Genomic DNA, 22,425 nt, shown 5'->3' on the forward strand with positions numbered 1-22,425 from the left:
AGATATTAGACAGGCTCCTGCTTGAATACTGGTGAAATGCAGCAATGTGCGAAGTTTTCAGTTAAGACCTGACTATCTTAAAATTCTTCTGTGATGAGAATTACACAGTTGCAGTGTATGCTTTTGTTTTTCATATGGCGTTACACACATGCTGTGCCTGGCTAGACCAGTATAAACCATTGCCGTGTGTGGATGCATTCTTCTCCTTCACCTTTCCTCCTACCCAGTGATTTGAATCGGTTAATTTGTTTTGGCATTTTTTCCTAGAAAAACTTATTTTCTTGTAGCTCAACTTCCATGTACCTTCACGGTGTAGAAAAGGAAGAGCTGCCATATATCTGTACTTGATCTCTTAACTTCCTTAACAGAAGGATTAGTCACAATAAAGAAACAAATGCTAGCGATAAATGTGTTTATAACTTGAATAATATCTATTCCCTTTCTGCATGTAGTTTTTATAGAAGCATGTAGATATTGTATAAGAATGTCTCTAATCTGCCTTTATAACACAATCTAATTGCTAACTCTGTGGCTGGGATTGTTCTGGGTTATTTATTTCTGAACAGATGTCACTTCAAGGTGGGGAGAACTTAAAATTTACTTACAAAGGTATTAGGCTCGGTGCTTTCCATGTAAGAATTTCTCTTATCAGTTCTTCCCACACAGATCATTTAAACAGTCCTGGAAAGGATTGCTTAAAGACAATCTGGTGGGGGAGAAGGTCAATAAAACATTAAAACAAGCAAACTCCAAACCCTGCCTCTTGGAGAATCTTTAGTACATGGAATTGATAATAGCTGTTGGAATCTATTGGAAGATTAATCATTTCTACTTTCTGTAGCACAGGAGATAAGATACTGGGGCATGAAGAGCATTGCCAGATTCCATGTCGGTGCTAGAAGGTAGCACAAAAGAGGAATAATCTACATATAGGAACTGCTGCTTATAAGTATTTGTGTTATAAGTGTTTTATTCCATTTTCTACAACTTTCTGCAAGGACTGTGAAATAGAAAGCATTCAACTCTCTTGATGTTTATGAACACATCTGGTTGAATTTTCCCATAGCAAAATGAGAAAAAAGCAGATTAAACTTATTTGGGAGGAGGGGAAGGCTTGTAGAATCATGGTTGACTGGGCACCATCAATAAATCCTCTTTTGGGAACTGATGAGAGGAGGAGGACTTGGACGCTCTGTGGATAGTTTTATCCTAATGGGCTGAAGGTCAGATGCTGTATATGGCAGTAGTTAAAATATTATGTTACAATTCTGAGGATGGCAATCTGTTTTTCTAATCAATAAACAGTGTCAAACAGCTGAAGAGCTGCGAGTTACAATTCCCTGATCACATGTATAGGGATATCACGTTGCAACTGCATAGTTAATCAATTAACTAACATCTGTGAAGTGTTTCTGCTGTTAGATGCTGGGAGATTTTCTCTGTGGAAAAAATTCCTGAATAAGACTGAATGCTGAAAATCTTCAGCAAGGCTTTGAAAAGTGCCAGTACAGTTCCTGCCTTTACTGATTGTAAGTTGAACAAGTGGCTGAATCTGCGTTTTTGTGAGGCCAGTGTTTCGTGGGAGGGAATCTGGATTTTTTTCCACGAGAAGTACATGCTAATCTAGGGAAAGGGGAAGAAGAAAATTATATTGTTCTAATAAATAAATATAATAATATTATTCATTATTAATATTCTAATATTATTAATATTCTAATAATTATTATTCTAAGAATAAATTGTGGCCTTTTTTTTTATCAAGAGTGTGGCCAAGTAGGAATATGAATTGAATCACTAGATATTACTTAGGAAGAAAATGATTTGGCCTAGCAATCAACGTGTATTTAAAATACATCGCTGAAGGGATTCACCTTCCACATACTCCTTTAAACAAGCTGGAAGAAAAAAATCTCCATAGATTGACTAATTTAAGATATTTACATTGTAGCTGCTGAATTGCTCCTAGAGGCATTTATATTCTTGGGTTGAATTATCTGAAGTCAATTGGATATTTAATGGTAAAAAGTCACTTCTTGTGGTATGGCTGCTGGCTGGCAGAAAGCCAATTGAAGTCAAAGAGCATGAAAATTGGATAGAGAGATCTGTTAAGGATGTTGGTAGCTCAGCTTCCCACAAGAAGTGGAATACACAATGGATCTAAAACAGATGCAGGAAAAGATCACAGATGAAGGGTCTGAGAAATCAGCAAAGAATTGCATTAGGGAAGTAAAAAAAAATTAAAAATTAAAAAAATGGTATTTACAAAGAAATAAGTTATTTTTTTGCCCATGAATATTATAAAGGCTCATGAACTAAGATGTCTCAATGGGTGGGTACTGCCTTGATAAAGCAAGCGTTTTAGGAGCATGAGGAATGCTAGAAAACCAACAGCATCCTGTGACAGCTGGATTTCTAACTGCCTTTTGTGAAAGTCGCTTTCTAAAAAATGGTTAGGGTGCTTTTTAGAAACAAAAAAATCAGTTTAGAGTACTCCAGGCAGGAGCTAAATTTTAGGCTGCAAGAAAGTAGGTTTATTTGCAGAGTAGCAAGTGTTGTTCTTCAGATCAAGAGAAGATGTTGGTGTACATCTCTGTTGACAGAAGGCAGTGGATATCTAACAGGTAAACGCAACAAACTTCTTACACTAGGGCACCTTGTGTATTCTTATCTTATAAAACAGCCAAATGAAGCAATTGACAATGGTGGAAGCATCAAGAATCTTTATCCCTTCATAGTGGTCACTGCTTCAAGTGCTTCCCTCTGCAGACAGAGTGAAAGGAAGCTGGACTTGGCTTTTCTCTGGGCAGGAGTCTGTGCGTCTACTATGGCTTTGGGACCTCAATAGTACCAGTCACAATGAATTAAATTAGGATGGCAACACTGGTGGAGGGATGCCAAGGTTAAGAAGTAGAGGCTTTGTGGTGCTCCAGCGGTGGAGGGAGGCTGGCCTGGCCTTGGCGTGTCCACAGGGAGAAGCTCAGGCATGGACTGCCCTGCTCCCTGGCTGGGGTGGTGGGACAGGACCTGGCTGCCAGCACCAACCCTACTGGACTGGGAGGCTGCCGGCCCTGCGGTGCACCAGGACAAATCCTGGGAAGTCTGAACTACATCAGCACGGTTATGCAAGAAGGGGCTATGTGGGAAAGATGAAGAGGGTGTGAGAGCTTTTTGAGGAGCAGTGCAGCCACTACAGTGGTAGAAACTGCTGTGTGTGAGGGTCCACGGCCCATGCTGCCAACTCCAGTGTAGTAGGACTATATTCAATTTGGTGTTTTAATTTGCTGGTGAGGCACTGTCACAGGTGTCTGAGAGACATTGTGGCTGCCCCATCCCTGGAGGTGTTCAAGGCGAGTTTGGATGGGGCTTTGAGCAACCTGATCCAGCAGGAGGTGTCTCTGCCCATGGCGGGGGGGGGGTGGGGGGTGGTGGAATTGAATGGGCTTTGAGGTCCCTTCTGACCCAAACCATTCTAAGATTCTTTGACAATTATTGGGATTAGCGGGCTTCTTTAATGTTCTTGGTGGACAGCTGTTCTCTGCTGGTGAAGAAAAAAATATGCCCAGGGCTCCAGCTCCTTCGCAGCAGCAGGACTTAACCCCTATAGAGCAAACGCTCAGTCTGAGGTCAGAGACAAAGCCTGAACAACAGCAGGCTCTTCCACTGCTCCTTAATACCTGTAATTGCTTTTAGTGACTCTTGGCTTTATGCAGAGGAACTACTTCAACAGAAAATATTGCCTGACTGAAACTTACAGGCTTGAAAAAATAGACTTTATAGCTAAACTAGAACAAAGGCTATTTAGATGTATTTGTACAGCAAATTACAGCAGCATATTGTCCTTGTTCTTTAGTGTTTTTGATTTCCTATACACTCATGAGAACATCTTGTGTTCAGTTTTTAATTAAATTAACTCATTTGTTATTTGTTTTGAAACCAACTCAACAGCTGCAAGGTATCTGTGAACATTTTGGGCAGAAAAAAAGCATAGTACAGTACCACTGTGACTCCAGAGGGGATTGTCTCATGGTTGGCATTAAAAGCCCTTACTAATAACCTGGCTACTCTGGATGGAGCTAAAATACTTAATCCAGTTCAGATAACTAACTGTGTTGTGAATAAACATGAAAAGTCAATCCATGAATACAGCGTGGTGTCTTGAGGCCGTATTTTAAAAGGTAGATACATCTTCAAAGTTGGTAGCCTATTTTGAAGTGCCTTTTACTGATCATCTGAACAGTGTTTATACTGCTGTATACGCTAGGACAGAGTAGAGTGAATTTTGTAGTTGACAGTCACACCAAAATCATCACCATAATTCTCTGTTTGGAAAAAGTGTGCTTAGCTTCTTTGTCTTCTGGCAGCTGTGACATCTCAAAAGATGACTTAAAAAAAAAAAAATAAGCAAAAGGGTGATTGAGCAGGCTGGCACAGAAGAGAGGTGGGATTTTGTTCCCTCAAACTTGCTTTGCCACTTGGGAAGATCATTTAGGCCTGATCCTGGGGAGAACTAAAAGCCTGACTCCCACTGACTTCAGTAATTGATGATCCTGATGCTCATAGATACTTTCAGACATGTACTTGGACAAACACGCCCCTTGTGTTTGTTCCTCACCTTGTTTTACAGAGGCACTATGATAATCAGCGAAAATACAATAATGGTACAGGAAAACTAACCTCATTTACCATCTGCTGTCCCATGTGGAAGCATTTCTTGTTCATTTTGTTGGAATCTTCTGCCTACATAATCCTTGCTGTATGTGTATTACGTGTTTTTCAGAGTGATTTTACGTTTCAGGTAGCAGGGTACTCGATACCTTTAAACTGAGTCCTAGGATAGCTTGACTCCCATCAAGCTATGTTTATGTTGGGATTTAAGTAACTTATGCATGAAATCTGATCTGATACATTTCTGCAGCAATTCTCAAAGAAATGCCTACAGGAAAGCTGGGGAGGGGCTCTTTATCAGTGAATGCAGAGATAGGATGAGGGGGAATGGTTTTAAATTGAAAGAGAGGAGATTTAGATGAGATCTTCGGAAAAAATGTTTTCCTATGGGGTTGGGAAGGCAGTGGCACAGATTGCCCAGAGAAATCCTGGCCGCCTCATTCCTGGAGGTGTCGAAGGCCAGGTTGGATGGGGCTTTGAGCAACCTCATCCAGTGGGAAGTGCCCCTGCTTATGGCACAGGGGTTGGAACTGGATGGGCTTTGAGGTCACTTCCAACCCAAGCCATTCTGAGGTTCTATGAAAAACCACATTGATACTGCTGTTTCAAGATTCAGTCAGATGCATCTCAACATAAATGAAATCTTGGCTTTTAGTGCACCTCCAGTTCTCATGAGATGACTACTAGAGAGGCAGCATGATTGCTGGAAACTGCCTTAATACAATGAAATCTTGTTTTGAATATTTTTAATGTTAAAAAGTGTTGGGGTTTTTTTTCCCCTTTTCCTCTGAGAGACTGTTCATTGAGTTATAGCAATGCTACAAGGTCTTGATACTTTTTTCTTGGGAGTATAGTGTGTGTACTTGTTAATCAAGGTCAGCTTCAAGAAGCAAAATGAAGTCTGTCAGAGGCAATATTTATGAATGGACTTTCACTCTGCTGTAATTGAAATTAATGTTGAGTCATCCTTTCCAGTAACTACACGAGCAGACAAATTTGAGTTGACAGAAGGATAAAAGGTCTGAATGCAGTCTCTCCAAGAGATAGCTCAAAATGCAACCAGGGTTATATATCACTTCCTGAAATGATAATGCAAATGCTAATTGATCTAGAGACACTCCTGGAAGTCGTGTAGCAATAGCACGTCTTCATTTTTTATCAGGAACTGCTATTTGCAGAGAGTGAGACAAAGAGGGCGGGTAGACAAGTTAAAGATACTTATTTTGAGGTTAAAGTGTACTTCCCATTATAGTATACAGTAGCTGCATTATTTTCATATCAAAGGTTAAAGCTATGATTGAATATAGTCTGAAGTAGGCTTTATAATGTGCTGTCTGCATTGTCTTGTTATGTTGAATTACTAGTTCACAGTATTTAGTCATATTCTGTGAGATGTATTTGCAGTAGACCTCAGCAAAACACCCGTGCTCACTGGGGAAAAAATAGATAGTAAAGAATTAGGGAATACATAGGAATGGAACATAATACATTTGGCCATAGAAATAATTTGAAGGAGACGAATGATTCCTTTGGATCCTTTTTAGACTTTTAAAAGTCTTAATATTCTGCAAACCTGCATTCGGAGTTTAACTTGAGGCATATTAGTTTAAATAACCTGAAGACCTTGTGGCAGCTTTCTCTCTTGATGATATAGAACTAAGCATTGCAAGTAAAAAAAATAGTGCCTGCTTCAAACAAGTAAAGGAGAAAACAAGATAACTGCTTTAAATGTAACAATAAAGATCCTTGGGGATTTTTTTAGCTTGTAGAAATTGTAGACAGCTAGGTTTGAAACTTGGCAAGCTTTGGTTGTTAACAGCAGCTAACTTTAAGTGGTTGAAAAACTATTTTCCATTATGAAATAAAAGTAGTGCTGTAGAACTACCTTCTTTTAATTTCTAAGACATGCAGGAGAAAAACCTGAAAATTTGTATTTGTTAAGGTATTGGTACGAAGCATCCTGGTAAACAGACAATAGTCTAATAAACATAATAATTTTGAAAGATCTTGAAGCTCAACTTTTTTTTAAAATTCACTTACAATTTTTTTGCCAGCCTGTGTTTTTCATCAGTGCCAGTCTCTGGATTTATTTGGAGTTGTCAGAAATATTCCTTGTCATATTTTCAGTTTTATTGAATGTCCTTGTGCTCCTGAAGAAATTTTATGAAGCACATAGTCAAAGTAACTACAAATATTAGTCTGAGGCATGCCAGAAATCTATTGAAGCAGCATGAGGACTTAGCATCAGGAGACCATAATAATAACTTTCCATTCTCCGAAACTTGATATTGCAGTCTTATTTATAATATTGCTTAGTTTACTTCTTGTTTTTCTCTGGGTGTAGAAGAAATGTGTAACAGCTGACTACTGAAGAAAACCTTTTTCCTGGGTGTTAAGCTAACATAAAAACCAGTAGGGTACCTTGAACCTACAGAAGAGCGAATGTCCTCCTGTCAGTTCTTGTAGCTGGGCACACGTCAATGGTATATCTTGTGTGCTATTTTCTTAAGACCATCTTGTCAGTCCTTCTGAGCCTTCTTGAGGCTTTTCTGATTTAAAGTTCATGTCTTCTGCTTATTTCTGTGACTCACAGTTGAATGCCACCACGGTTGTTTGGCTGTGATTTAGCTGTTTATGTATTAGTGGCATTAGTGTTTATGCCACTAATAACTGTATGGTTACCAGTGATCCTGTAACTACTCAATTACTTTTCGAATGCTTTTGATTAACTGTCCTCTAGCTCTATCCATTATTTTTGCGAAGCTCTAATTTTCTCAGATGGGCAACGTTTATTCTATGGGCTGACATGTCCCTTTAAATCATGACCCTACTTGGTGATGTCTTCCCCTCACAAAGGAGAACAATTTGCATTTTCCCAATTTCCATTTGCACTTATTACAAATAAGTGTCTGTTTCTTTATTATATGGGTCTTTTCTGCGTTTTTCTTGAAACTAGGCAGGTACAAAATGCAACTGTGCCAAGAACATTTTGTGTAGGTAGAGTTTGTCTGTGTTGGAAGATGATACAGGTAACCATAACAGCACAGTTAGCATGTTTTATAGCTCTGGGAAAGAGCCTGCCATCAAGTGTTAGTAGTATGGGCAGATTGAATCGAACTATCTTATCATGTGGGGCTAGTCTGACTACCCTTGTATATTTTTTTCTATTTTTTCCTCATCTTTGAGTTAAAATGAATCAATATATGTAATTTAAAGTATAGGGTTTTTTCAGGTTTGTGTTTTTCCTATAGAAACTTGGTTTCTTAAACTAATACATGGAAAACAATGAGGCAAAATATTATACTGTCATATCTGACATTTATATGTAAAATTATTTTAAAAGCATGCTTATTCCTGTAAATTCCTCGAAGGGAATATTTGGTTACAACCAGCACTCTGTAGGTCTTAGACTTGCAATAGTTAACCTTTTAAAACATAATATATACAGGGGGAAAAATATATGAATAGTATATCCTACTTTTCTTTTGCCTTTCGTTCACAAATACCTTGCAAATTAAATTCCATAGATAAAGCAGGAAACATGCTTTAAAGCACTAGTAAGAGTCATGTCAACCAAAGGGGTTAGCTGAGGAATAGACACTGGACATGAAGACTGATTTCTAAGCAAACTAGACAATTCAATGTTCACTTATTTCCTGTCAGTGTTGGGCAATTTTCTTTTCAAATTACTAATTTATCCTAGCATTATTTTTATTAGCACGTAGGTGTCGACTGAAGGAATTAATGAGAATATCAGTTTGCTGAAACAGAAGACTTTGGGCTTGTTGGATGTCACAGATTTAAATTTTTTGTGTGAGTCAGGACCATTTATGAATACTTTTCATCTGCAGTGAGTAACATAAACTCTAAACAACCTGTTTGGAGAACTTGAAGTTATTTTTTTTAATGAGGGTTTGTTTTTTCACATTTTCAAAGCTCACAGTAATTGTCTGTTTCTAGTGAGATGCAAGTTTTCACCTTTCTATATGGTTAAATTAGTACTTAAAATAGCAAGATTATCCTGTGCTACCTCAATAAATCTATCACTCATTGCAGTTATATATTTGGGCATGTATTTACGAGTTGTTATAAGTTTGCCTAGGTTGTCATTGGCCACGGCTGTGTTTATCCCTGTGTCACATGAGCTGCCTCACACTCTGCTTTGGTTGGGCTGGATTGTAATTTGATGTTTGCCAAGTGTTTGGCTATGCGTCGTGGAATAGTTATCTGTGATTTTCCCTTGGGGAGTCAGACTGTCGGTGCAAAGCCAAAAGCACTCTAGAAGAAGAGGATGTGTGAACTTCAGCTGAGAGCATAATTAGAAACCTTTTTACCTGGTGGGAATTGCACCAAGAAACAGTAATAAACTTGAAATATAAACCCGATTGTATAGATTTGTATTTGACTTCAGCGTTACCTAAATCCTCTATTGAGACTTACATTTTAAGAGATGTGATTTTGAACAAAAAATAATGTGAACACTTCCATTCTCCACTTTACTTCTTATGTGAGTGCCACTCAATTCTAGGAATAAGCCATCAACAATTATTTTCTGGAAAGAAAAAAAGTGAAGTTATGCAGTACTTGCTATTTAAGTCCAAAACTGTTTTTGAAGCCTTATGCTTAAGTTTAAGCACATAGTTTAATAAGGTGTGGACCATACCTGCCTGTATGCTATGCTGTCGTCCATAACAGCTGCTTTGCACTGTTGCCATACAGGCACTGTTCCCACTAACCGGGACTGTATGGCTTGCTCAGATGCTCTAACACAGCTTTTGTCTATATGAGTGCAGAAGCTCTCTAAATAGGAGACATACGTAAGTTCTCATTTCCACATTTTATTGGAACTGCAGATGCAGTTCTTTCTGTCTGAAAGTGGTTTGTTGAAGATTTTCAGTGTGCCTTCTTGGGGTAGCTGAAGTCCGGGATCTGTACCAAGCATTAGCCAGGTTGGTGGTCCCTTATCTCAAGCCATGGATTTGTTCCTGTCTGAATTGAGTAAAAGGGAGCATGAGTGACGTGAAAACTGCTTTACTGTCCTGCTAGCTGGGCATGATCAGCTACCTTGGTGGCCATAAAATCTCACATCTCATGCAGAGCATACATGAAGGAGAATTACAAACTTTCAGAAAATGCTGGCAGTAACAATAAACACCTACTTTAATAAGAACATAGTCCTATTATTAATCAAAATCTGAAATAATAGAATGGTTTTAACAGAACCGAGGGCTACAATTTTATTCTTCTCTAAGCCCACCTTCATAAGCATTAATTCAGAAATTTCTTTTTGCTCGTATGAAAGAAACAGCAGCCAAGGCTGGGTGTATGAACTGCTGTCATGCTGGCTGTACATCACTTCAGAAGATCACTTCCCATTGGCATCTGGTGTAACTGTGGCCCTCTGAGCAGGTTTTTGGTTTCTTTTTTTTCCTGTTGTTCATTCCTTTTGACCCCTCATGTTAGATTTAGTGACTGTACATCCATGGTGTGACTTAATATTGCTGCTGAGTGGAATTCAGCTGGACTGCTGTGTCCAAAAACCTTTTGCTGAGGCTGAGTGTTCTCCTGCAGTCTCCTTCACCAACTCCAATGCTGGATGAATAGATTTTAGCTCAAAGGAGGCTGCTTACTGAGAGAAAAATTGTTCTATCATTGTTATTTTTTGGTGGGCTATCATCTGGCAGATCAGCTTTCTGTTGAACAGTTTAGCCCTCTGGTTACTTGACTGTCAAACCTGATGCAAGAGAAGCAGAAGCAAGTAGTCAGAGAAAAGGGGACCAGCCTCCTTCTGCAGTGGTTTGCAGGTACCACAGATTGAGCCTAACAGGAAAGTGTGACCTCAGAGACATTAATTTGATTGCTGTGGATTGCTCTAGCTAACTGCTTTGTGTTTTCTGTATTATTCCAACATTGGAATTTCACAGTAGATTTTTTTTTTTTTAATGGAATTGTTGCTGATTCTAGAGCCAGAGCAGATGATAAGGACAATTTTGACTACCATTTCTCTGAACCCTAGAAAATGATCATTTTAGGTCTTTCACTGATGAAAATCTGCACTTATCATAAATCTTACTTTGTCAGAATTGATCTGCTCTGAAATGAAGAAATGGTAGAGGAACACAGAATTTTTGCAGGAGTCTTTTCATTAAGTGCTTTTGGGAGAGTGAAACCCAGCTGTGTCTGACTGGAGTGTTGCTTTGCCAGGGAAAGGGGTGCTTATGGTTAAGACTTCCCATACCTTAAGTTGCCATATTCTGTGTCCTAGACTTATGCAGGTTTTAATGATAATAACCTAGATGTTAAGGGACTAATGTTTGGTTCCCTGCTTTGTTATAATTGCTGATTTTCTATGTAATCATGGATTCAAAATTTAGTTACCTTAGTTCATAATCTGAAAAATGGTGATTCCCCCCCACCGCTCCCACCTGCAGAAATTGCCATACTGGACTGTGAGGATGTTTTTAAAGTTGCAGATACGATTTATGATGCATAAAATGGACCTTAGGTTTTTTGTTATAGTAGAAAATATTAAGAGAAAAGTTTATATAATCAGTCTTTATGGTCTTTTCATGAGATTATGATTAATGGCAGATTTATGGATTGTGCAGGAATTACGTCTGTAGAACAAAAATACTTTCTGATATTAAGTAGTTTGGATTGATTAAAAAAATTTTCTTGTGGTTCTGTCTTGTAACTATTTAAGTTTCTTAGGTCTTGCCTGTTTACTGGCTGTGTGTGTTTGTACTTCTCCTTGCCTTAGGCACTATCCTTTCGCCTACAAAGTGCAAAGTAAGCGCAGAACATTCCTACTTAGATCTGGAGGACCTACGGTCTACTCAGCACAAATGCAAAGCATTGCACAAATGCTCAAAACCTGCTGTTGTCCAATATTTGGTGGTGATACCACACCTCATGTTGCATTGTGTGGGAAAAGAGATTTTTTTTTTTTTTTTTTTCCAGTAGTATGGCACTGTTTCTGTTGGTGTAGCATGTGGATTTGCTTCAGTTTTAATTGCAGAAATGAAAGAAAGAAAAGCTCAGTTCAAGGAATTGTATGTGTTTAAGGTCCTCATTGAAATCTTCTACTTCTCGTTTAGCCTAACTTCATGACAATCAGTAGCAAATGACAAGGAAATTAATTGCCATGCTGTCTGTCACTATGGACTTTGCCAGAAGTTGTCTCTTAGCTGCCTAATAATTTATAAAGGGCATTAAAACTACGTTGTGGAACTCTGCAGAAGTGTCACGTTATAGCTTGTGCTGGTGATGCTTTACTTCATTTGTTTTAATGGAGCGCTGTTATGATATTATACTGACATGTATGTATACGTACGTATGTTGCTGCTACAACATACATAAGCACCTATGTCATGCAGTGCTGTATGATTACAGCATGCAATCTCTGGAAGCATCTGTGCAATTATACACTGAAATACAGTCCAGTCTTCGTCCTGAACTTTTACTAAATTCAGCTGTTGACACTGCAAGGATAGAGAAGCAAGTTCTTGGCAATCCAGCAATGATATGAGAGGCAAGATTTGAGCTCAGGTCTGGTACCCCTCAGCCTGCTGGCTACCATATGCCTTCATGAGGGATTCGAGCTTTGAAAGTTGTCTAGTGATGTTATGTGTGGTTGTTTGTGATACAGTTGATGAACAGTCATTGCTTGTTGGCTGAGCTCACTTAGCAATTAAACTCTGCAGCTGATCAGCTTTATCCTCAGCCTACAGAAACAGGAAATAGTTGCACATGGCTTTCTGCAGTAAAAAGAAAATGAGACCCTCAAGTTATAAATTAACAAAGTCCAAACTCTTGAAGAGAAATTGTAATACTGGGTTCAGGTCAAAAAAATTAGATGATAATTTATTTGGTGAGATCTTCCAAAGTGTTTGGTGGTGTTCTTGTTTGCTGCCTAGCAACAAGGCCAGCTTTGAGAGTAGGAAAATATGTGCCTGCCTCATCTATCAAGAAAAACTCTCTATAGGATAAGATATCATAATCCTTAGTAATAAATTATTAATGGATATTATTTATTGTAATAAATACCTTTCTGCTAAAATTGGTAAACTGACAAATGATGGAGCCTATATAGGGAGAGTAGCAAAAAGCATACCTTAATTTCTAGCAAAGGCAAGAAAAGTTGCCTGGGAGCAAACAGTTCCCACAGAGAGCAGGGTTAATATACTGCAATAACACACATGAGCTAGATGTGACTTGCGTGTGTTTTTTTATAACTTGTTTAAATCACAAATTATGTGAGTAAATAGAAATATGTAACCTAGTTCAGTACTTTTTCCACTAGGGTGCAGGGTTATTGCTACAGTTAAACTTCTCAGATAACCCTGGATATCCAGGTTAGAAGATCCAGTGCTACAATATTGCTTGGTCTTACAGATACACCTACTGCTTAGAATTCTGTATTTTTTTCATGTCATTAGAGGTAGGAGAAGGTTTTTACATATTGTATTACTAATTCCCTGTGTGCAGTTCCAGATTTCTGTTCCTGAATTTTTTTTTCTCATAATAGAAATGCTCCTATTTCTGAGTTTTCAAGCTATAACTATGTGTATATATACATATGTTTATATATATATTTATATATATAGGACGGATCCAAATACTGCAGTTTAAGTCCTGTGGTATCACCTAAAATTTTCCTCGCGAGTCAGCTCTATGTAAGTTTTATAGCAGGCTCATAATTTAGGCAGGTAAGCATAGATATGGGTTGCTAAACTGTAAAGTGTTCATGTTCTATGATGTTGGTGATGATAAAGAATGCTGTCTGTTCTAAGCATACCTGTTTTCTAGGCTGTGTTGTACACAAGAGCTGCCATTTCTTTCAGTGCAAGTGGAATAAACCTATAAACTGCATGTCTTATTTCCACACACGTTTTCAGTGGTAAACTTAACACTGTAGTATTGCTGCAAGTAGACAGAAGGCTTTTCCCTGATAACAGATGGGGAGGATCTTGACCTATCCTTTGTCAAATATCATGTGAGTCAGGCTACCTGATTGCCATCAGGCTGCGTGCCTGGGTGGGCGCCAGGGTGGTCAGGTAGGGTGTAACAATAGGCATTCATCACACCCAGCCTGTCTCTCCCCTTAGATAAAATGATCTAATATAATCAACCCTACAGGGAGACACGAGGCCTGCTGGCATTTTCTTCTTGGAGGACAACCTTGTAGAAAAAAATGCATGCATCTACAAACAGGCCAGGAACTTCCCACAACGGTTCCAATGTGGTAACTGATAGGAGTCCTCCTAGTCGTTGACTAAATTGCTTTGGGGCTCTTCTGTGTTTTTTTTTTTTCCCTCTGTAGAGGTGTTGTCAGAAAAAAAAACCAACAGTAGGGGTGTTTTAGTTTTTTTTTTTGCTTGTTTGCTTATTGCTGCATTTCTGCTGCAACAGATAATGATGTGGTGATGAGAATGGTGCCACGTGGCTTCTGCTATTGATGGTGACAGAAATGAACAGAGAGAGGGCAAGTGAAGGGAAATTGTGGAAGATGATAAGATCACTGTTTGGCTTAAATGGACTCTGTGTACTTTTCTCTGTGATGTTTCTGGCAAATATTTCATTAGGTATTGGCTACCTGGTTTGTCGACTTTGCTTGTGATTGGTTCTGTTTTAGTAAAGTTCTTTTTGAAAAAGAACCATTCAACTCATGAGGACTTGCAGCACCCACGCTTGGTACATTTGCGCAAAGGCCCATGCCCGATCAATCTAACACAATTTTGCATTTATTACCCAAAATGAGAAAGATGAACGAAGCCACATCTTATCTTAGTAATTGCAGTTTGATGCCCAGAAACCCTGAATGGTCCTGCGGGTCTTACCTTACTATGTGGGCAGAATTATTCATAGAGAGAGACTCTGAGAGAAAATCTGCCATAAAGTATATATAAACCTGTGGACAGTGTAAAGGAAAGAAAAAATTATCCTCCATGTTTTGGACACTGGAAACACAGGACTGTCAGGTTTAGTGGTTTAAGATGTTATCCTCCCCCAGCGGTTTGCCATATGGGTAAATAGCACGCAGTAGCCTGGATGCCAAAATGGAATCTTCTACTCCGAGTGGTGGAACACGCAAATATTTTGGTCTGCGGATTCCTTATTACCTATGCTTGGAAATAAAAGCAGTACAAGAGCTCTCTCTCCCATACTCTTATTAGTAGGACATGTATGAACTCTGCTTGAATGCTTTTATTTCCAAATTAATTTTTTTAATTTTATAATAGATTCCATCTCACTACTGACAAAACAGGGCTGGATTTGCTTCATTTAACGTAGTTCACAGAACACAGTAGCTGCTATTGTAGGGTTTTATTAAACATGAAAATATCCAGAAAGCTAACAGAGTATTTCCATATGAAAGGCGTATATGCAGGCAGTGTGGCTTCTTTGGCTTCTGTGGAGCATGGGCCATTTAGGCCATCCAAGAAGTGGATATAAATCTTTAGGTATTTTTGTTCTTCTTCTATCTTGAAAAGGAGTGTGAAACATGTGGTGGTGACTCAGAAAACCAAATGTTTGCTTTGTCTAAATTTAATTTCCAAGACTTTGACTTATTCTTATCTCTTCATAATATTTTAATAAATTTAAGGATTTAAGGCCACTGAGTACCATTGCGATAATCTGTTATAATTTTCCATGCAACAGCTGCCAGATAATTTTATCTACATCAAGTCCATAATTTCTAATTCTGTTCAGCTCTAGGCTTGTTCCCGTTGAAAGTAAAGAAAGAAAATTGCCTTTGGTTTGCAAACATCATCTGGATGAGAATTCATAGACCTGGGCCTTAGTTTCACTCTGCAGAGCAATACAAGCACTGAATACATTTGAGTGCTTTATTCTCACTCTGTTTTTGTTAGGTTTGTTGTACTTTACCCAAATTGTACTTGTATGAACATCTGAAATTAAGATGCTTTGTATAATTTTGCTGTTATGTTTTAAAGAAAACATCTGAGTGTGCAGGAAATTGAAAATTTTGGTTGAATAACGTAACTTCTTCACCAAAGGAGTCAGTTCATTTTTGCCCAATAACATCTGCTCCGAATCCTTTTGTGATATAGTGATTTGAGAAGAGAAAAGGCGGTTCAGAGAAGATGTCAGAGCTGAGCTTCTAATCTGAACAAGACTGACAAATATTTTATTAAATAATTTTAAAACTACTAAAATGTTTTACTAAAATGCTTTCTCAAAAGTTTAGAAATATTTGCTGGTCTAATTTTTAGCATATTTTTACCAATTTGTATTGGAGCCCCTTTGTTCTAGGGTTGATTTTAGAAAAAAATGCCTATGAGATGGTTGGGAGGGAGTCCAATTTTATAACATAAATCTTTTTAGAAGTTGTCAATACAGATGAGTGGTTCAGATTCAGAGGCTGATATATGCTTGAACTTCTGGGCCTATGCCAGATAAATTCTTCTTATTCCTGCAAGTTTAATATGTTCAAATATCTATAACCAGCTTAGGGACTGACAGTGAGGACTGCCTATAAAAAAAGCAGGGAGAGACAAGAGTATCTGGCTCACAAGATGTTTCATAGTCATTCCTGCAGGATGGATCAAGCCGAGCAGGTGTTGTGGACAGCCCACCTGTGTGGTGTGGCTGGGGAGCAGCTCTGGTTCATCCGCAGGGCTGGATACACCCAGCAGGAGGATACAGGGAAGATGGAGCCAGATGAGAGGCAGCAGACACAGATGGCAACAAGGGGAAATCCAATGAGATATTAAGAAAAAGCTAAAAAAATTCATTGAAAATAGCCAGGTACTAGCATGAGTGCCCGCAGAGGTGGCAGAGTCTCCATCTGCAGAAGTATTCCACCAAACAGGTCCATTTTTTTTATTTAAATTATTCTGATTCTGCATTTCATTCCTGGCTTTCATAGCCTTAATTTTTCTTTCTCCCCTTATGGTCGTATGGGAAATCTCTGATACTTTACTGCCTGCATTGGTGGGCATCACAAATTGTTTGTGAAAAGCATACATTTTTATATACATAATTCTATGTCTTTATGTAAAAAGTATTTAAAATGGGAGCTTATTTTCACCAAATCAATACTAAAGAGGCAAAAAAATCCCAACTACTCAGTTTGATTTGGATTATTAGCCTCTTGTTTTAGGTAGGCCTTCTCTCTCTCGCATACTGTTCAGCAGCTGGTGCGTATGCCTGGCAGTGCAAAAATACATTATATTCAGGGTGAGCTTTACTGCATTGCTCATTTTGGGGCAACTTTGGGTATGCCAAACTTCTGGTTGGTGATAAATCACATTTCATAAAAGTACTGGTCAGAAAGAAAAGGAGACAGAGGTTATGAGAACAGCAGGGTATGAGCGTTTAGGTAATTTTTAAAGTGTGATACAGTCTGAATTGAATTAATCATGTTCATTCTCACTGTTCCATAAGAAAAATGGATCACAGTTATCATCTGTTCTGAAATGGGCTTCAGTTGATCAGGTGGATATAATGATATAAAACTGAAATAAAGGAAGTGATAACATTAATCAAGAGAAGGAATTGAGTTTCTGAGGAATGCAGTCTGTCTTCTAGCTCAGACACTTCATCTTGAAGGGCATTTTTTTTAATGTGGTGTGATTGCTTATGTGAATCACAGCAGCATCCATTAGAGTTGTTTGGGAACTGTAAAAGATGCATGAAATTCAAATCCAAATGTAGTATGGTCAAGAATTTAGATTCATTCTTCTATTTAAAAAACATAATAAGTATCACTGTAAACCTTGGATGTTGGATCAGATTTGATGTCAACAAGTCTGTGACTGTTGTGACTTCAGCACAAATAAATGGACAAACTGTACATTTTGAGATTGCACTGACTGTAAACCCATAGTTTTGTATGTTTTTAAATTAAACTTATTTAATGGAAGCATAATCTAGAAATCAAGGGCAATTATCTCATCATTGAGATATTTGTGTTTCCTGCTTAATGCATGGTATCTGTGAAGGGGTTAATACACACAGAGCTACCGCTTTCATAGGCAGAAGAGGGTGTCCTTGGGATGGAAATGGTTCAAGGGGGAGTGATGTTTTGCTGGGGTGAGTTTTTGATGATGCAGTGCTTTTAACATAATACCTTTTTGAAGGACTTTGGCAGAAGATTCTCTTGTGGTATCTGACAGTGCAGGAGTTCTTTCCCTCCTGCTGGCAAGCATTGTTTCAGTTACACTTTGTCAGATTAATGTCTTCCATTTAATACAGTAAACTGGTTTTCTAATTCTTCTCTTGAAGTCTTTAATACTAGTACTGTAAATGACTGACAAAACCCAGAATTTTTCCCAAGGACTGCTTTGGAAATCAAAATAGAGACAAAGAAAAGTGAAGATCACATTTCTGATCATTTAGACTTACTTTCTGTACCAATGGTAACTCTCTTGTCACAGTATTCTGTATTTCCTTGCCTTTTAATTCACTAGTGTGACACTGTGGCGAGCTTTCACAGGACAGTAATTATGTTTGAGTGAAGTGTTTACTTGTGCATTTATCATGAAGCCCCTCACTAACACTGATGTGCTGTGCAGACATATTTAAATTAAAGCACAATAATTACAGGTTTTTTTCATGGCAAAACCACAAGTTTCCAGTTTCTGCTTACAAATACCAAAGCACAGCAGAGGCTACAATTTACTTTGGGAATCATTTCAGTTATCAGTGAATCACCTCTTTTTTTTTTTATTGTCAGAAGAGAAAGACAGGCATGCCAAGTCCCAGTACACTACCACATTACAGAAAACTTGTAATAAAGATGTGTACTTTTCCACTGAAGCAGTCTGTGAATCTCTTTGCAGAACAGATTACTGAATTATTGCAAATATCGTGGCCAATGAATTACCACTTTCTCATGATACAGTAAATGATTAAACTTCTCAAATTCCATCTAGAGCAGTTCCCGAATCTTGCTCTAAATGAAATTCAAAATGGCACATTAGTTCAGCCTGGAAAAGCAATAATGGAAAATGTGATCAGAAATGAAGTTGTGTGCGCTGTGTATAGGATACAAGTCTCACTGTAACAATAAAATATTTGGTGTAGAAGTGACATCTGTCATTCCCTCCACAGCAAGGCTCCCAGTTACTCTTGTCGCAATAAGTGGAGCCAAGTTTAAAAAAGAGCCATTTATTAGGGAAAATGGGTACTAATCACAGCCAAATAGCCTTCATTTTTCCAGGGAGTACAGCTTGTCTGGTGTTCATCTGTAAAGACTTCTGAATAATAAACCACAAGTAACTTTATGGGCTTGCCTAATGAAACATTGGCCAGTCTTAAATTCAGCAGCAACAAGGAATGGAAAAAGTCACAACTTCATATTGTATAAGGTACAAGCTATGTTGCTTCTCAAAGGATTTTACATAAACAGCAGAAACATATAACATTTTTCAAATGTTATCAGCAATGTAATAAGTGATTTAATCTCATCTTTGTCTATGCATTATATGCATTATTACACATTGCTAATTTCCACACCAGATATTGTAGGAATTGCTCTCGTGCGGTTCCTTGGCCCTCCAGCCAGCGCACGATGCTGTAAAACCCTACGAGCCCTATTGTTAAAAATGGTGTTTTAGTTGAACATGAATGAACAGCATTTCTAATAGGAGATGTAGGAATTCTGTTGCTTTGGATAAGGTGATCTGAATAAATACGTGGACTAGGAAACACAGTTGCTACCTTTTTTCTTGTTGTATAAACTGTTAAGAGGGACCAGTGTCGTGCATGTGTCCAGCAGATGTGAAGGTTAGCTATGGTCTGTGAAATGAGAATGCCTTTTTCTTTCTGTTTGTGTGTTTTGCCAGGATCTGTCAGTAAAATAATTGTCTCAAAATTTCCCATACAAATTCTGAGTCAAAGTAAATCTCCAGGATATAAAAATGGTTATTTCTTTTCTGAAAACAGATAATTCTTTGCCTTTATCCATTCCCCTGCATCTGGCTATGTATTTCCTCCTTTGTGATAGGAAAAACCGTTAGAGTATGGCCAAATAGTTAGCTGGGTTACAGAAACCATCCAGATAAACTAACTAAAGGGAAAAAGCTAAGAAAAAAAGCCCAGCTGCACTGTGGAACTCAAAGTGGTTTAGCTAAGTATAAAGCTGAAAACTGGGACTTAATTTTGATGCGTTATCTCAGATGCTCTATCACAGACTCAGGATCTTGTAGTGGAGACTGACTGAGCTTACTGAGATTTTTTTCTTCAAGATGAAATTATGTGTATTTCGAAAGAGTCAAAATCACCACAAATAGATTAGGACAGAACAGATTGGTTCATCTAAATCAGTTTTTTCCAAATTATAGAATTAACCTTATTTGAAATGGTTGAATGATTTAGAGGAAGGAAATGTTGAATTTCCAATAATATTCTCCTTTGCAATACATTATTTGCACTTTGCCATGAATCCCCCCCACACCAACAACCTCCTCCCCAGATGGTCCAAGTCTAAGAAGGGATTAAGAAGTCATTAAACGAAATTACTCTGCAGTGCACAAGTCCATCTTTTTCTCCCTTTGGAGGTCACCAGCTAGTCTTGATTTTCACTGCTTCTCTTCTTTGTCTCAAAGCCTGGCTGCCTTGTGAGCTCACAGCCGTGAGTCCCTGCAGTGCTCAGTGGTGCTTCCAGCCACACACAGAGGTGAATTTGGGAATTTCCTGTTTGCATTGCTTGTCCATTATTATTTATTCACACTATTTATACCACTTTATGGATATTCTATGTATTATTCTTTAAGTACCCCTTTGGAACAAGTAAATAGGCATTTTACTTTTATTGCAATGGTGAGGATTTAGAGAAAGTGGGACTAGTGGGAAGGTAAATGTGATCTATTTCTCTTTTTGTGTTGCTCATATGCCCTGCTTCACGTCTATCCACTCGTGTCTACACCGTTTTAGCGATAGAATCTCACATCCAGATTTAAACTGGAGTAGTTTCATGTTCCAGCTGTTCCTAAGCACACTCAGGAGAGAATGATTTATTTCAAATTGGCAAGATTTTCATCCTTCTTCCTTCTTACTCCCCAGCTGCAAATTCCCAATCCGATTGCCAGTTAACAGTTTGACTGACTGGAAATACACAAGTGAAGGACCTGTCTTCAGCAGCTGCAAAGGTTTTAGTGCTAGTTCTTGTACTTGTAGTTTCTTGAATATTAGCGGCTTGTTTATTACGAGTCTTATGCTTATTTGTGTAGGTCATCACTGTTACACGATAACTGTCTTAAGGAGTTAAAAATAAATCTTTGGAAAAATTAAGATTATCAAGATGTAGTTAATAAATTTACTCACAGTAGGATTTGTCAAATATGGAGGGTAGAAAATTGAACATGTGGGGTTATAATTCCATTCTCAACTTTGGCCTGGGCAAACCGCTTTTGTCCCTCTATATAGAGAAATACCAGACTTCCATCTCTGAAGTGTTTTGAGATCCCTGAAAAATGTTCAGCCAGGTAGGTATCATTATTTCAATCATTTTTATTTTATACGATTTTTGTCACATGGGAAGAATACCAGTCTTGCCTTGAGAGGGCTGATGAAGTTTTATATTTCCTTTCCTATTTCCATCCCTCTTTAGGGAAAGGTCCTGTGCCAGAGCAATGTTTTGTTGTCATAGTGTATCGGAAATCTCTAAGGTTTCATTGTCAGCAAGCCTCAGGGGGACCCATGCATCAGTCATTGTTACAGCAGAATAGCAATTCTCCCTGAAAACTCCTGAAACTTCTGCCTTTGTCATTCTTGTTGCAAGTTTTTGGTTTCTTTTTTTTTTTTTATTTTGCTTAGGATATTAGAAAATATGATGCGGGGGAGAGGAATTGTGGGCTTTTAGCTGTGTGTCTGGGGTACGGTACTTCCATAGTGAGGATGGAATTGCCTTCACTTAAACAGTTTTGTGTGTGGACACATGTACACTTGTTTAAGTCTGTTTTATATCCATTCAACTTGCACCTGCTAAATTGCAAAAAGCAAAAGCCCCCTACAAACACTAAATATGGATAAGAGAAAACAAGCCTTGAATTTCTTCTGTTAATGGGCTCCACATGTTCCAAGATCTGTCTTCACATTTTGTCTATTTTTTCCCTAATCAGCAATTTGAGAATTGTACAGCAAATTAGGATAAGAGCTTTCAATAACCATAACTAAACATGAGGCAATTATGAGAACGAGGTGTCTTTGAATCCCCTCAGACTCAGAAAGAATGGGAAAAGCCAATTTCCTGAGGACCTTTTCCAATCGTTCTGCATCATCTCTGCTAAACCTTGCTCCTATTCCTATGGGATGACTTCCCCAGTCAGCACATCTGCAGAGGTGTGTGGTTACTTTGCTATGCTACAGTCCAGAACACCTTCAGCTGTGATTTCTTCATCTTGCCCAAGTTAACTATCTCCAACTACAGAAGGCCAATAATGAGCAGGTCGCCATAAGTTTTTAAAGAAACGGCAGGAAACATCTTAACGTAACTGTCAGTCTGTGCACGTACTGTAGGCACTTGCTCTCTCTGATAGCCTGGAGCTTAAAAGCGCTGTTCTTTGCCAGGGGAGAGGCGGCTATCTTCAATCTGGCATCTGAAAATGACAAAGAGATCTATCAAACAGAATTAGGGGCACAGATCCTTCCTGTTCTGTTTAGCTTTGTAATTCAATCTGAGTGAAACCAGAAGCCTCGCCTGAGAAGTGCGCCTTCAAATCTAATGAAGCAGTCCTCTGATTTACCATCATGCAAACATTAATATGTAAACTTCCTATGTATATAAAAGAT

This window comes from Cuculus canorus, chromosome 7 (assembly GCF_017976375.1).
Source record: "Cuculus canorus isolate bCucCan1 chromosome 7, bCucCan1.pri, whole genome shotgun sequence".
NCBI classification, from domain to species: Eukaryota; Metazoa; Chordata; class Aves; order Cuculiformes; family Cuculidae; genus Cuculus; species Cuculus canorus.